This window comes from Chiloscyllium plagiosum, chromosome 14, assembly GCF_004010195.1.
Source record: "Chiloscyllium plagiosum isolate BGI_BamShark_2017 chromosome 14, ASM401019v2, whole genome shotgun sequence".
NCBI classification, from domain to species: domain Eukaryota; kingdom Metazoa; phylum Chordata; class Chondrichthyes; order Orectolobiformes; family Hemiscylliidae; genus Chiloscyllium; species Chiloscyllium plagiosum.
Window position 1 is genome coordinate 73,399,570 of NC_057723.1, and position 12,462 is coordinate 73,412,031.

Here is a 12,462-nt window from a genome sequence, read left to right on the forward strand (position 1 = left end):
TGCAGATGACCCTATGTCATTGCATTACACTCTAGCCAGATATAGCTGAAGGGATAAGCCACTTCCTATCTGCAGACCGAGTTATCATTCTCAGCAATTTGTAATTATACAAATGCAGCATATTTAAAGCAACATTTTGTTTGTGAAATGCATGTGCTTTTTTACAGAAGTGGTGGTATGTTTCATTCCTGAGACTCAGTGCCTGGCGACTCTGAACACTTTGAACAACTAAAGTTGGTTTTCATATCTAAACAAGTGTAAGAGAAAATAACTTAAGGTGATTAATATCGAGCTGATATAACGCTAATTAACTGTTGAAACATTATCTGCTGATTTAGGTTTCTGTATTTTTATTGTTAGTTTATTTTTTTTAAATTCTAGGTTTATCCCTACTTTTATTGTGGCAAAATTTCTTTTAATTGCAATTATTTAATGGGTGTTGAGTTTAGTTTAATATGAGTTCACCTATAAAATGTTACACTAGTCTCTTCATTAAAAATGTTATTGGGAAGAGAGAAAATCAGAAGCTGTAACAAATGTAGGGGCATGGGTCTGGGTGGGTTGCTTTTCAGAGGATCGGTGTGGACTTGTTGGGCCAAAGGGCCTGTTTCCACACTGTAAGTAATCTAATCTAATCTAAAAACAGTGAGATACAGGAAATGATAAGGAAGGAAAGAGAGACTGAGGTAGCAAGATAGATAGGAGGAAACACTGATAGAAGTAGAGAAATGGATATACATCAAATGTGAAGATTGTGTGGAGTAAAGAGAAAGCAAGGGATAGGGAGAGGGATAGGTTGGGGAAAGTGATCGCAAGGGAGAGAGGTAAACACACAGAAAAACAAACAGATATACTGGGAAGTAGATATAGAGAGAAATTACTTCATTGAATAAACTAAGATGGATAGGAAGCGACAAAGGTAGAGCACCATACTACAGTTGCCATCCTTCCTGGACTGAAAATGTGTTGCTGGAAAAGCGCAGCAGGTCAGACAGCATCCAAGGAACAGGAGAATCGACGTTTCGGGCATTGTCCTGCTGCGCTTTTCCAGCAACACATTTTCAGCTCTGATCTCCAGCATCTGCAGCCCTCACTTTCTCCATCCTTCCTAGACTGTCCTGATCGCTCCAGGAACACGCTGTGAGAAAACGAGCAAAGTCCAAGCGATAAAACAATGTGGCCACAAAATGAATGTTGGGCAGTGGGACAAGGGGCTGTTTGATTGACAGTCAAGAACGATTCTGTCAGATCCATTCACTCTCCCAAGGTTAATGGGCAAAGTAGACTTGTTGAGCGACTGGAGGAGGGAGTATGACGGTGTGTGCTTAAACCTCGTGGAAACTACCTGGGCAGCACTGGCAACGCCAGAACATGAAGCCAATCAGTTTAGTGGTGGGCAGAGACAGTTAAAGAAAACACGCGTATTGTTAAAGGTCAGGGGGGAAACCAAACATCGGATTGAGGTGGGACGGCAGACACGTGAACCTTATTTACATCGGTCTGAGGATATATGAACGAGCACATGCCATCAGGAAGACATCAGATACCAAGGTTGGAGACCTTCCAGGAAGAAAGGAGATGTTCCTAGTTGGTGAGTGTGTTGATGAGCTGTGCCCTTGCTTTTCTGCCCGTGTACTCTTCGATTTCCTGATGTATCTTCCTTTAAAGTGGGCACTTCAGAAACATCAGCTCGCAAGTGTTAGCATCATGTACTCAGAGGTCAGATATAGCATGATTAGACTAAGAGTAAAGATGCTGTCGGACCTCCTCTACTTTGGCACAATCTCATCTAGGAACACTGTGTCTTTGAGAAAAACTGGAAATTAGGATAAATTACTTGTGCTGCCTGCTCAAGATCACTATAAAATGGAACAAGATGAGTCAAACTCCACATAGTACTCCTGCAATCAGAGGACTTTCTGATGTGGACTGTATTTGTATTTGAATGGAAGACCTCTGTCTCATTGCAATATCTAGTCATGCAGATTTCATCCATTTTAACACTATCTGTTTGATGAGATAATCTACAAAATCAGGGGGGATCAGATGAAATCTAAAATCACTATGGATCTTCAAGAATTTTCAACATTCCAGCTTGCAATAAATTATATTTGTCCTTTTTGTGAAATATCTTGAGGCTTTGCTCACAGTGAGTCAGAGCTGGTAATGCTTCTACGCTATTAAGAAAATAGGGGGAAGAATTTTGCAAGCCAAGTGAATATTGAGTGTTCGTGAGGTACATGACAGGAAAAAGCAGAAAGGGGGGAAGTGGGATGGAAAAATAATGGGCAACTGGAGGAAATGAGTGGAAAGCAAGTGTGACAAAACATGACAGGAAGTAAATTACAGGTGTCCACATAACACACAAGGAGTTTGATACTTTATACATTTGACAGCCCATAACTATTTTACTTCCATTGCACAAAAATACAGTTTAGGGTTCATTTCCAAATTACTTTACCCGTAAAAAATACCACGCTCAATTTTGTTTCAGTGTCGTTTACAGATTTGCCGATTCTCTGCCATTCGTGTTAATGAACTGATTGCAGCATTCCGTCCGCGTTCTTTCACACAGCCCCCAAGATCTCCACTCTGTCACTCTGAGCTTTTGCCTGCCTTGGCACGATTGATTCGTGCTGCAGATTGGCGTAGGCAAATTCGTTTTCTCGTCTGCCACTGGCCTCAGATTGAGTTGCCTGAGTCTGCAAGGCAAGAGAGGGAGGGACAAATTTGAAATGCCACAACAAGTTGTTTTTACATCTGAACCAGTGCATGGTCCCATTCACCCAGCAACCGCCTACATATGTTGCTCCCAGTTCAAATAAAAACTGAAGAAAGTAGGAATTAGGAGCAGGAGTAGGCCATCTGGCCCTTGAAGCCTGCTCCCCCATTCAAGAAGATCATGGCTGATTTTTTCATGGACTCAGCTCCAATTATCCATTCCCTCACCATAACCCTTAATTCCTTTACTGTTCAAAAATCTATCTATCTTTGCCTTAAAAACATTCATCGAGGCAGCCTCAACTGCTTCACTGGGCAGGGGCTTCCACAGATTCATAGAAGCTGCCCCTCAACTCAGTCCTAAATCCGCTCCCTCTTATTTTGAGGCTATGCCCCCTAGTTCTAGTAAATATGGCCTTGGTTCTAATATTATCATCTTAATTGTTCAACAATTCCTTCTATCGCCACATCCATCTTCACGTCTGTTACCTCCTTCTGCCTTACAAACCTCTGAGATCCATGTATTCTTCCAGCTCTGAATGATTATGCACCTTAATTTTAAACATTGCATTTTCAATTTCGGTCCAAGCCTTTGAAATTCCTTCATTCAACCTCTCATCCTCTCTATATCTCTCTCCTCTTTTGAATTTCTCGTTAAAAACCCCTTGCAGGTCAAGGTTTGGATCTTCTGTACAAGTTTGTTTTTAAATCACAAGGCGTTTGGACAGGCCTGCATTTATTGTCCTCCCTCATTGCTGCGGAGATCACAGACCCTTCCTGCCCCTCTGCCGTTTGTGTGGTGGAGGTTGTTGCGGAGGGAGTTTGTGATTGAGATTTGATCCAAACGGTGAGGATTCTGAAACAAGTATCTGCAGGAATTAACAAAAAAACACAAAGAAGTCCCAACACTTCAGTGTCTCAAGAAGGCAGCTCACCACCACCTTTTCCAGGGTGTTTCAGGATGGGAAATAAATGCTGGCCTATTCATTGACACACACATTCAAGTGGATGCCTTCCAAGGATGCTATCTTTTAGAAGATCTCCTCCTCTCTCTACAAGGCCTTGGATGCTGCCTGACATGATGTGCTTTTCCAGCGCTACTCTAATCTTGACATACATTCAATGAACGAATAGCTTAAATGTGACTTGCAGAATGGGTGAAAGCAAACTGGATGAATCTTTGCCTTTCATCATCAAACATGATCAATCCGTACACAATGAAATTAAAACTCTCTCCCTCATTTCCAAGAGTCTCCTTAATCCACTGAACTTCTGTACCTCATCCCCTCCCACAGCATTCAGTCTTCTGATTTGAGGTTTTTCTGCACTGGCCTCCTCTGACTGCTTCATCATTGGTTTGATGATCTGGGAAACTCTCTCTAAACAACTCAAACTCTCTGGTTTGATCTATATCTTTCCAACTTGTTCATTATGTCATCCTAAATTTAGCATCCAGCCCTTGTATTAATCACTGCGTCCTCCTTCTGTGGAATGGGTTGTGATGGTTGTCTACATTAAACATGCAACGAAAAGGTTCCGATGTAATTGGAAGCACTGTTACAAACCTTTTTTGGTGTCTGCACTTCAGTGTAGATCACAGGTTGGGAATCACTTTCCAACTCTTGCCCTGGGACAATGCAAAATCAACCAATTAGTGAGGAAAGATCGAAGGGTAACTTGCATGTTGTTGCACTCCCAGGGATAACACACACTTGAAGTGCTGTTTGGGCAGGTTATGAGATGCCTCATGTTCTACACCATCGAACCCCAGTAGAATACCCTTCCATTCCTTTCTCTCTCGTGCACTTATCTCACTCACCCTCCCATTTTATTTGCCTCAGCTATTCTATCTGGCAGTACGTTCTACATTCTAACCAGTCTCTGGATAAAGACGTTATCCCGAAATTCTTTCTTGTATTGTTTGGAACAATGTCCTACAGCAAAGATTAAGAGTCAATAAATAGAACCATATTGTAAGGGTGCAACACTTCTCTTCCTGGAGGTGACGAGAAGAGGAAATAATCGGTTAGGTTTGATCTTGGTGAGAAACTCAGCCCAGTCTTGCCAGTGCTGGGTGAGAGGGGTCCATTTTCGACTGTTCTTGACTCAGCAAGGTCATGGAGTGGTCAATGAATGGGAGCCTCAATTCAGGAGACTTGGGAGTCAATGAATGGGAGCCTCAATTCAGGAGACTTGGGAGTCATTTCCTGACTGGAAAACTGTGGAGAGCTGCCTGCTGTGTTGGTGGAGATGGTGGGGAGGGGGAGGGGTTACCTCCAAGTGTCCATCTGGGGGCAATTAAAGACACAGATCGAGTCAACTGCTGGCCTTCGAACGCAACCCCCCCCCCACCACTTGCTTCCGACACTTGTTACAGCTCCTATGACAGTCATCATCACCCCCGTGATTGGCTGATTGGCTGGAATAAAGACTTACCTTCTCACCTCTGGATCCCCCATGGATTTGGCCTAACTGGCAGGTTTAGGATCCAGTGGCTGCTGGCTAGGGTGAGTGTCGAAGCCGAGGAAGGGCAAGTCAGCCATTCTCACTCACCCGTCAGGTCTTAGTGCCCCGAGTGGCGGGAGAGCTAACAGCCTCACCCATCCTCAACCCCATCTCCCAACTCTCTCCCTTACAGTTCATGAAGGAAATGGAAAGTGGTGTACTTAATGTCCAACCATATTGAACTGCTTGATAACTTTAAAGATCCACATGACGTCAGCTGGCAGCTTTTGCTCTGATAGAATTTTTACAGAGTGGAAATAGACCATTTGGCCCTCACTGGTCCTCTGAAGAGCATCCCATCCAAATCCACTTCCCCATCCCTCTCTAACTGTGCATTTCCCATGGCCAATCCACCTAACCTGTACATCCCTGGACACTATGGGGCAATTTAGCATGGCCAATCCCCCCTAACCTGCACATCCCTGGACACTTCAGGGCAATTTAGCACAGCCAATCCATCCTAACCTACACATCCCTGAACACTATGGGATAATTTCCCATGGCCAATCCACCTTAACCTGCACATCCCTGGACACTACGGGACAACTTAGCATGGCCAATCCCACCTAACCTGCACATCCCTGGACACTACGGGACAATTTAGCATGGCCAATCCCCCCAAACCTGCACATCCCTGGACACTACGGGACAATGTAGCATGGCCAATCCACCTTAACCTGCACATCCCTGGATCTGCACATCCCTCTACTGTGGCAGGGAACTGGAGCACCCAGAATAAACCCACACAGACATGGGGAGAATGTACAAACTCCAGACAGTCACCCGAGTGTGGAATTGAATGTGGGTCCCTGGTGCTGTGAGGCAGCAGTGCAAACCACTGAGCCACCGTGCCGGCCTTAGACAGATGGAATGGAGTGCAAGGCATTTGCCAGGGTTAGACTAGAAGCACATCCCCAGATATCCTGAACGCAGCCTCCTCTATGTAAATAAGCCCAGCATGGCGAATGTGACATTGTTTCCATTGTTGCTAACGGTACCGGAGATCTTGGCTTCGTCCGACTATACAACATTTGTGATTCGAAGTTGACATTTTTTCTGATTTGGTACTATGGTGTTCAAGCAGTAACAGAGGGATGTAAAGCAGGCTGCTTACTCCATCGCACAAAATCAAAACCTACCCTCGGGTGACATTTTCCCATCTTCAGTGAGAGTGTTTCGTCCCCTCATTCATTACGCAACTTGGGTGCCTTTCCTGTGGAATCATGTGGCAGGTGCGGAGGACATGCCCACCATGGCTGGGATTTCCCAGCATTCACTCTGCTGGTGCCATATTGAAAGATCATGTGCACAGCCAATCAGATCCAGGGAGCCAGGTGTCGGTTCTCACACAGTGCTGGTTTAACTGTTATCACTGTGGGCAAAGCCCAGAGGGAAGGAGTACTCACTGTCTACTCCGCAAACAGGAACCTGAAGGGCTGGTGGATGCAACACTAGAGAGGTAGGCAGTTCCTCGCCCAGCAGACTCCCACAGGAGGCCATGCCACCATATCAGCTTGGACCACTGCTATGTCTTGGGTGAAACGACACACACAGCAGTGCTGGAAGAAAGTTAATGGTCTAGTCAGCTCTGCAAGGGTAAGTGATAGCATCCTCCCTCTGGTATGTCACACTCACAGGGCTTTTACTCGCTCTAGCTATGTCACTACACAAAACAAAAAAAAACACCAAAATAACTGCCGTGTTAGACCCGAAACCTCAACTTCTCCACCTCCTGATGCTGCCTGGCTTGCTGTGTTCTTCCAGCCTCCTGCCTGTCTACTTTGGATTCCAGCATCTGCAGTTTTTTTTGTCTCTGGTCATTCTCCCAGGCTGACCTATCCTCATTCCCTAGTCTGCCTGACGGCTGCCCTCTCTCCCTAGGCTTCATCTCCATTGATCGTTTACTCTTCCCCCTGACCCCATTGTCAGCATATACACCAACCTTTTCCCATCTACATTTGGGACTGAAAAAGGGTCACTGGACCCAAAACGTTAACTCTGCTTTCTGTCTCCACAGAGACAGAGCTGCTGAGTTTCCCCAGCAATTTCTGTTCTTGATGCCACTACACTTGCCTTTCACTCATCCTCATGGACTATCAGCCTCATTATTGCAAGCAGCTCGTCCACTTGACATCTCTTTGCACCTCAAGGTCCCAATGAACAAACCCTTCCCGTCCTCTGTACATTCTACTCACTCTTTTGGGACACTTCAGCTCCTCTCCTCTTCCTGCTTGAGTCTTGACTGCTCTTCCATCCGTTTCCATCAAACTCAATTCCCTCCCTTTGACTCATTGGCCTGCCCATCCAGACTGACCTCTCCACAGCACGCATTACCATCTTTAACCTGGTTGCACTTGGCCTGCAGGACTGACCGTGGCCCAATCATTGGACTGTAAGGATGTAGGTCCCAGTCTCTGACCAGAATGAATGCTCTGGACTGATAGTGTTCAACCAAGAAACACGTGAGGTAGCACGCATGGGGTGGACTAACAAGGCAAGAGATTACACGTTACTGGAAACCTGGAAAGGACTGAAGAGCAGAGGAAGCTTAGTCCACATATCCACAGATCCCTGAGTGTAATAGGTCACGCAGGTAAGGGGCACATGGGACGTTTGCTATTGTTTGTTGTGGCATGGAATACCAAGAGGAAACAAACTGTCCTGGCACAGCACAAAACTATAGATAGGCGTCAATGAAAGTACTGCATGCAGTTCTGGTCACTGCATTGTGTGAAGAATATGACTGCACTAGGGAGAATGCAGAGGGGATTCACTGGGATGCTGAGTGGAATGAGATGAGAACCTTAACTGAATGTGTGGGTACCCCTGACTAACCACAGTCCTCTTTCACCTCACTAAAGAACTACCCGCATTTAGCGTTCACTCAGCACCATTCACCTGAAGCACACACGCAGTGTGTTGCCATAGAAACAGCAAGCACCTTTTGCTGCAAGCCTGACACTGGCTTGGCATAGGGATGCATTCAGCTCCTGGATTGTTCATTGCTCCTCAGCTGCCGGCCTGTCCCTCCGTGTGCTGCCTTACTCCCAGCTCCGAAACGGCAGGCCTGCCTTGGGGGGAGGGGATGCGCTTCAGGGATACCCACAAGGTCTTACTGGGGAAGTGCAGCATTCCCACACACACCTGCGAATCACTGGCTCGAGACCGTCCAAAGTGGGGGAGGAGCATCCAGGAAGGCATCAAGATTTGCCATTGGGAAAAAGCGGAAGTCAGCCGGAAACGGGAAAGGAGCATGCTGCCTCACTAATGCCCCAGTCACCCCCTTCACGTGACCACCTCCTGCCCCAAGTGTAACAGAGCCTGCAGTAGCCCCATCAGTCTGTATAGCCACCTATGGATTCACCCTGAGAGTGGGAGAGGGTCATCATACAGGGGACCGCAGATGACGATGATGCTAACAAAACAATGCAAGTCACAGAGGCTGGCCTCCTGTAAGCCAGTCAGTGCATGACAAGAAAGCCAGTACGAAAACAAGCTGAGGCAGACAGCATTCCGATAACTGGATACATGTGTGTTATCAGAATGCTGTCTGCCTCAGCTTGTTTTCATACTGGCTTATCCATGCACGAACACACATGACGTTGCTGCTCCTTGAACAAGGTTTGGTTGCCCTTGGGTTTCCTTTCAGAGGAGTCATAAAGACAGAGGTTCCGCTATGTTTGTGTGTATCTACTTGAAGAAGCTTTTAAGTTTAAATAAAACTTGTACAACGAAAGGGTAGTGGCAAGTTCTCCCAGCTCAGCTTTTCTCTGGCTTGGTTTGGTTTGGTTTTTAGCAGTCTGGCTGCTTTGAGCTGCTGGCCCGTTGTTAGCTGGAAATCCAAAATAGATAGCTACATGGAAGAATGAGTCCCATGCTGAATCTTGCTGCTATCTCTCTCTCTCTCTCTTTCTCCTGTAAGACCCTGTGTTTGATTTTGCCGAGGGGTTTATGAGGATTGTTGCAGGAAATTGGAACAGCATCATTTAGTTGGGATAATCTGTTAGGTTTTCACATAGGTTAAGTTATTTCATATTCTGTTCTCTTTTGTTTATGTTTCATTCTATACTCTGTAAATAAATTCTGTTTTGTATAAAACTGAGGATTTTTGACCAGCTGCATCACTCCCTGAAAATCCACTTCAGACCTGCTTAAAACAACGAGCAAAGTTAGGGTCTGGACTACTTTCTTGAAATGGACTGAGGAGGTTTGGCCTAGTCGATTACACACTGTTGTGATTATGGCCAGGATAAGCATCTAGTGATTTACAGTCACCAAGTACCAGCTCTGATATACATGTGATGGGTTTACGCTGTCTAGCTTCTTAGGGAAGGTGAAGAGAATTGAAAATGGTGCATAAGTGAAGAGAGTTGGGGATTTAGTAAGACACGAATGCATGGAAAAAAGGTAATTGCTGAGATTCTGAGGTCACCATTTTATACATGACATGCCTGTTGTCATCTATAGCCTGTGCCTTCATGCGTGAAATGAGTAATTCAGGATAAAGATTCACCCGACACACACAAGCAAAGTGCAGCAATCTGGCAACATCGGTGGAGTGAAATCAGAGTTAACGTTTTGAGGAAGGGCCACTGGACCTGAAACATTAACTGATTTCTCTCCATGGATGCTGCCAGACCTGCTGAGCTTTTCCAACAATTTCTGTTTTTGTTTCTGACCTCCAGCGTCATTTCAATCTCCATTTGACATTCACCCCAGTGGGGTAAGTGATCACTGGGGATCACGATGCTAACTTGGTGCTTTTAGAAGATGGAAGATGTCACACAGAGCAATGCCTTCAGCCTGTGTTTAATTATCCAATGTGTTTTAAGAATGGCTTGTCAGGAGGATTGGGTTTGAGTCCCAGAGGTGTGTAATAACGTCTCTGAACAGGTGGACGAGAAAATATCGAAGATTAGTTTGTGATGCACTGAACTAAAATACCTTAAAACAATCTAAATAGAAGCACTTCACAGATGTCAGAAGGTCCGAATTTGAATCTACTCCTCACAACGTTTCACAAACAATAAGAATTCTAGTGTCTCACTATCCTTCCTGAAGTGATGCAATAGGTCGTGGATTTCTATCGAATTTGATCTCCAGAAGGAGCTATAGTCTGTTAAAGCATTTCTCAGCAAAGGACAAGGGAGATGATGGCACAATGGGTATGTCCCTGGATCTATAATCCAGGTGTTCCCGCTAATTCTCTGTGCCATGATGTTAAAATGCTGGTGGCATTAATAAATCTGGAATCTTAAGCTCATCGCAATAGAACTTTGCTTTTGGTGTAAGTTAAATCAGCTAGAGTCAAATCAATGAAATATGGCTAATGCAGCTGCCTATTGATATATCGTGCAATATTCCTGCGTCTTATAATTCACCGAGGATTGCACAGACTGATATCTAGAAATGTTTTTTATTCTTTTCCCTATGATGGGATTTGAATATCGTAGATGAAGCAATTTGTTGCCTCTCACTAAAATCTCACAAAATTATGACCTATGTGAAAATCTATCCAACTAGATTTTGAGGGGAGGCAATGGTCTAATGTTATTGTTAATCCAGAGACGCAGGTAATGTTCCGGGGACCTGGATTCACATCCAGACATGGTAGATGGTGGAATATGAATTCAATAGAAATCTGGGATTAAGAGTCTAATGACGACCATGAACCCATCGTTGGAAAAACCCATCTGGTTAAGAAGGGCTTTTGCCCGAAACGTCGATTTTGCCTGTCCTCGGATGCTGCCTGAATTGCTGTGCTCTTCCAGCACCACTGATCCAGAATAATGTCCTTACCCAGTCTGGGCCTACTTGTGACTCCAGACCCACAACGATGTGGTTGACTCTTAAGTGTAATTAGGGATGGGCAATAAATGCTGGCCCAACCAGAGACACCCTCATCCCGTGAATAACTTAAAGAAAAACAAATTCTCTTTGGGTTGGAAGACTGCTGTCTTTATCCAGTCTACAGAAATTGGATTGATTCTTAATTATCCTCTAAAATGGACTGGCAAGAGTGATAATAGGCGGGCAACAAATTGCTTCATCTGCGATATCCAAATCCCATCATAGGAAAAAGAATAAAAAACAATTCTAGATGTCAGTCTGTGCAATCCTTGGTGAGTCATAAGACACAGGAATATTGCACAATATATCAATAGGCAGCTGCATTAGCCATATTTCATTGATTTGACTCTAGCTGATTTAACTTACACCTAAAGCAAAGTTCTATCACCTAGGTGGACACTCAAATGTCAGGGAAAAGGTTTAACCCAGACCTGAGAGTGGCCATTATTGATGAGAATTGCACCTTCACTTTCTGGTAAGCTAACTAAAACAAGGGATGTTTGTTTCCTGCGATTGGGCCCTGGGCATGTGCAAAAGCGATTGGTGTCACACTGTGCTGTCCCGGAGAATGAACCAGCAATCCTACCTCCAATCACTTCCTTCTTTTTTCTCCAGGCAACAATGACGAAAATGATGATGACAACCACTCCACTGGCAATGACCCCAACCGCCACCAACAATGTCTTGGTGAATGTACCTGTTAATCAAAACACCGGAGGCTGGAGTTAGGATATACTCAGTTGAGGACAATGCACGTGGACAGAGAAATGGAATCCATACTTCCTAGAGTTACATAAAAAGATTGGCATGTGTTATAAGCTGGTGTCCATGGTCTCGCTGAGCTTTCTGCCACTATTATTGAGAGGACGAACCTCCATTTCCCCACCCCAGCGCCTCTCTGTGTTCTATAGATATGTAGCATTACGTTTTATAGGTGTTTCCATTCTTCAATATGGATGTTTTCAGTTGCTACCCATAAAAAGAAACCAAATGTTTCCACAAATGCAATCTGATTGACAAGGCCCATTGTTCTTTTGTTAGTGGAGCTGCATAAATTAACATAGCAGTGACATTCCAATACATGGGTTAACTCTAATTCCATGCTAGAGCCAGTTACTCTTGAAAGTCAATGAGGTTCAATTATGAAATTCATTCCAATGATAGATCTGTGTTTTAATTAATTACCACATCTCCTCCACTTCCCGCTCCTCCACCCTTGAACCCCGCCCCTCCAATCACCACCAGGACAGAACCCCACTGGTCCTCACCTACCACCCCACCAACCTCCATATACATCGTGTCATCCGTCATCATTTCCGCCACCTCCAAACGGACCCCACCACCAGGGATATATTTCCCTCCCCTCCCCTATCAGTGTTCCGAAAA

At 44.8% G+C, this 12,462-nt stretch overlaps 1 long non-coding RNA gene across 1 annotated transcript; it reads right to left on the reverse strand.

Annotated features, from left to right (window-relative positions):
* Positions 1–1,712: 1,712 nt before the first annotated feature.
* Positions 1,713–11,800, reverse strand: LOC122556950. Its single transcript, XR_006313722.1, has 3 exons — positions 11,663–11,800; positions 4,287–4,348; positions 1,713–2,702 (listed from the first exon to the last, which is right to left on the reverse strand). It is a non-coding gene; the product is annotated as an uncharacterized LOC122556950 (long non-coding RNA).
* Between the last annotated feature and the right edge of the window lie 662 nt (positions 11,801–12,462).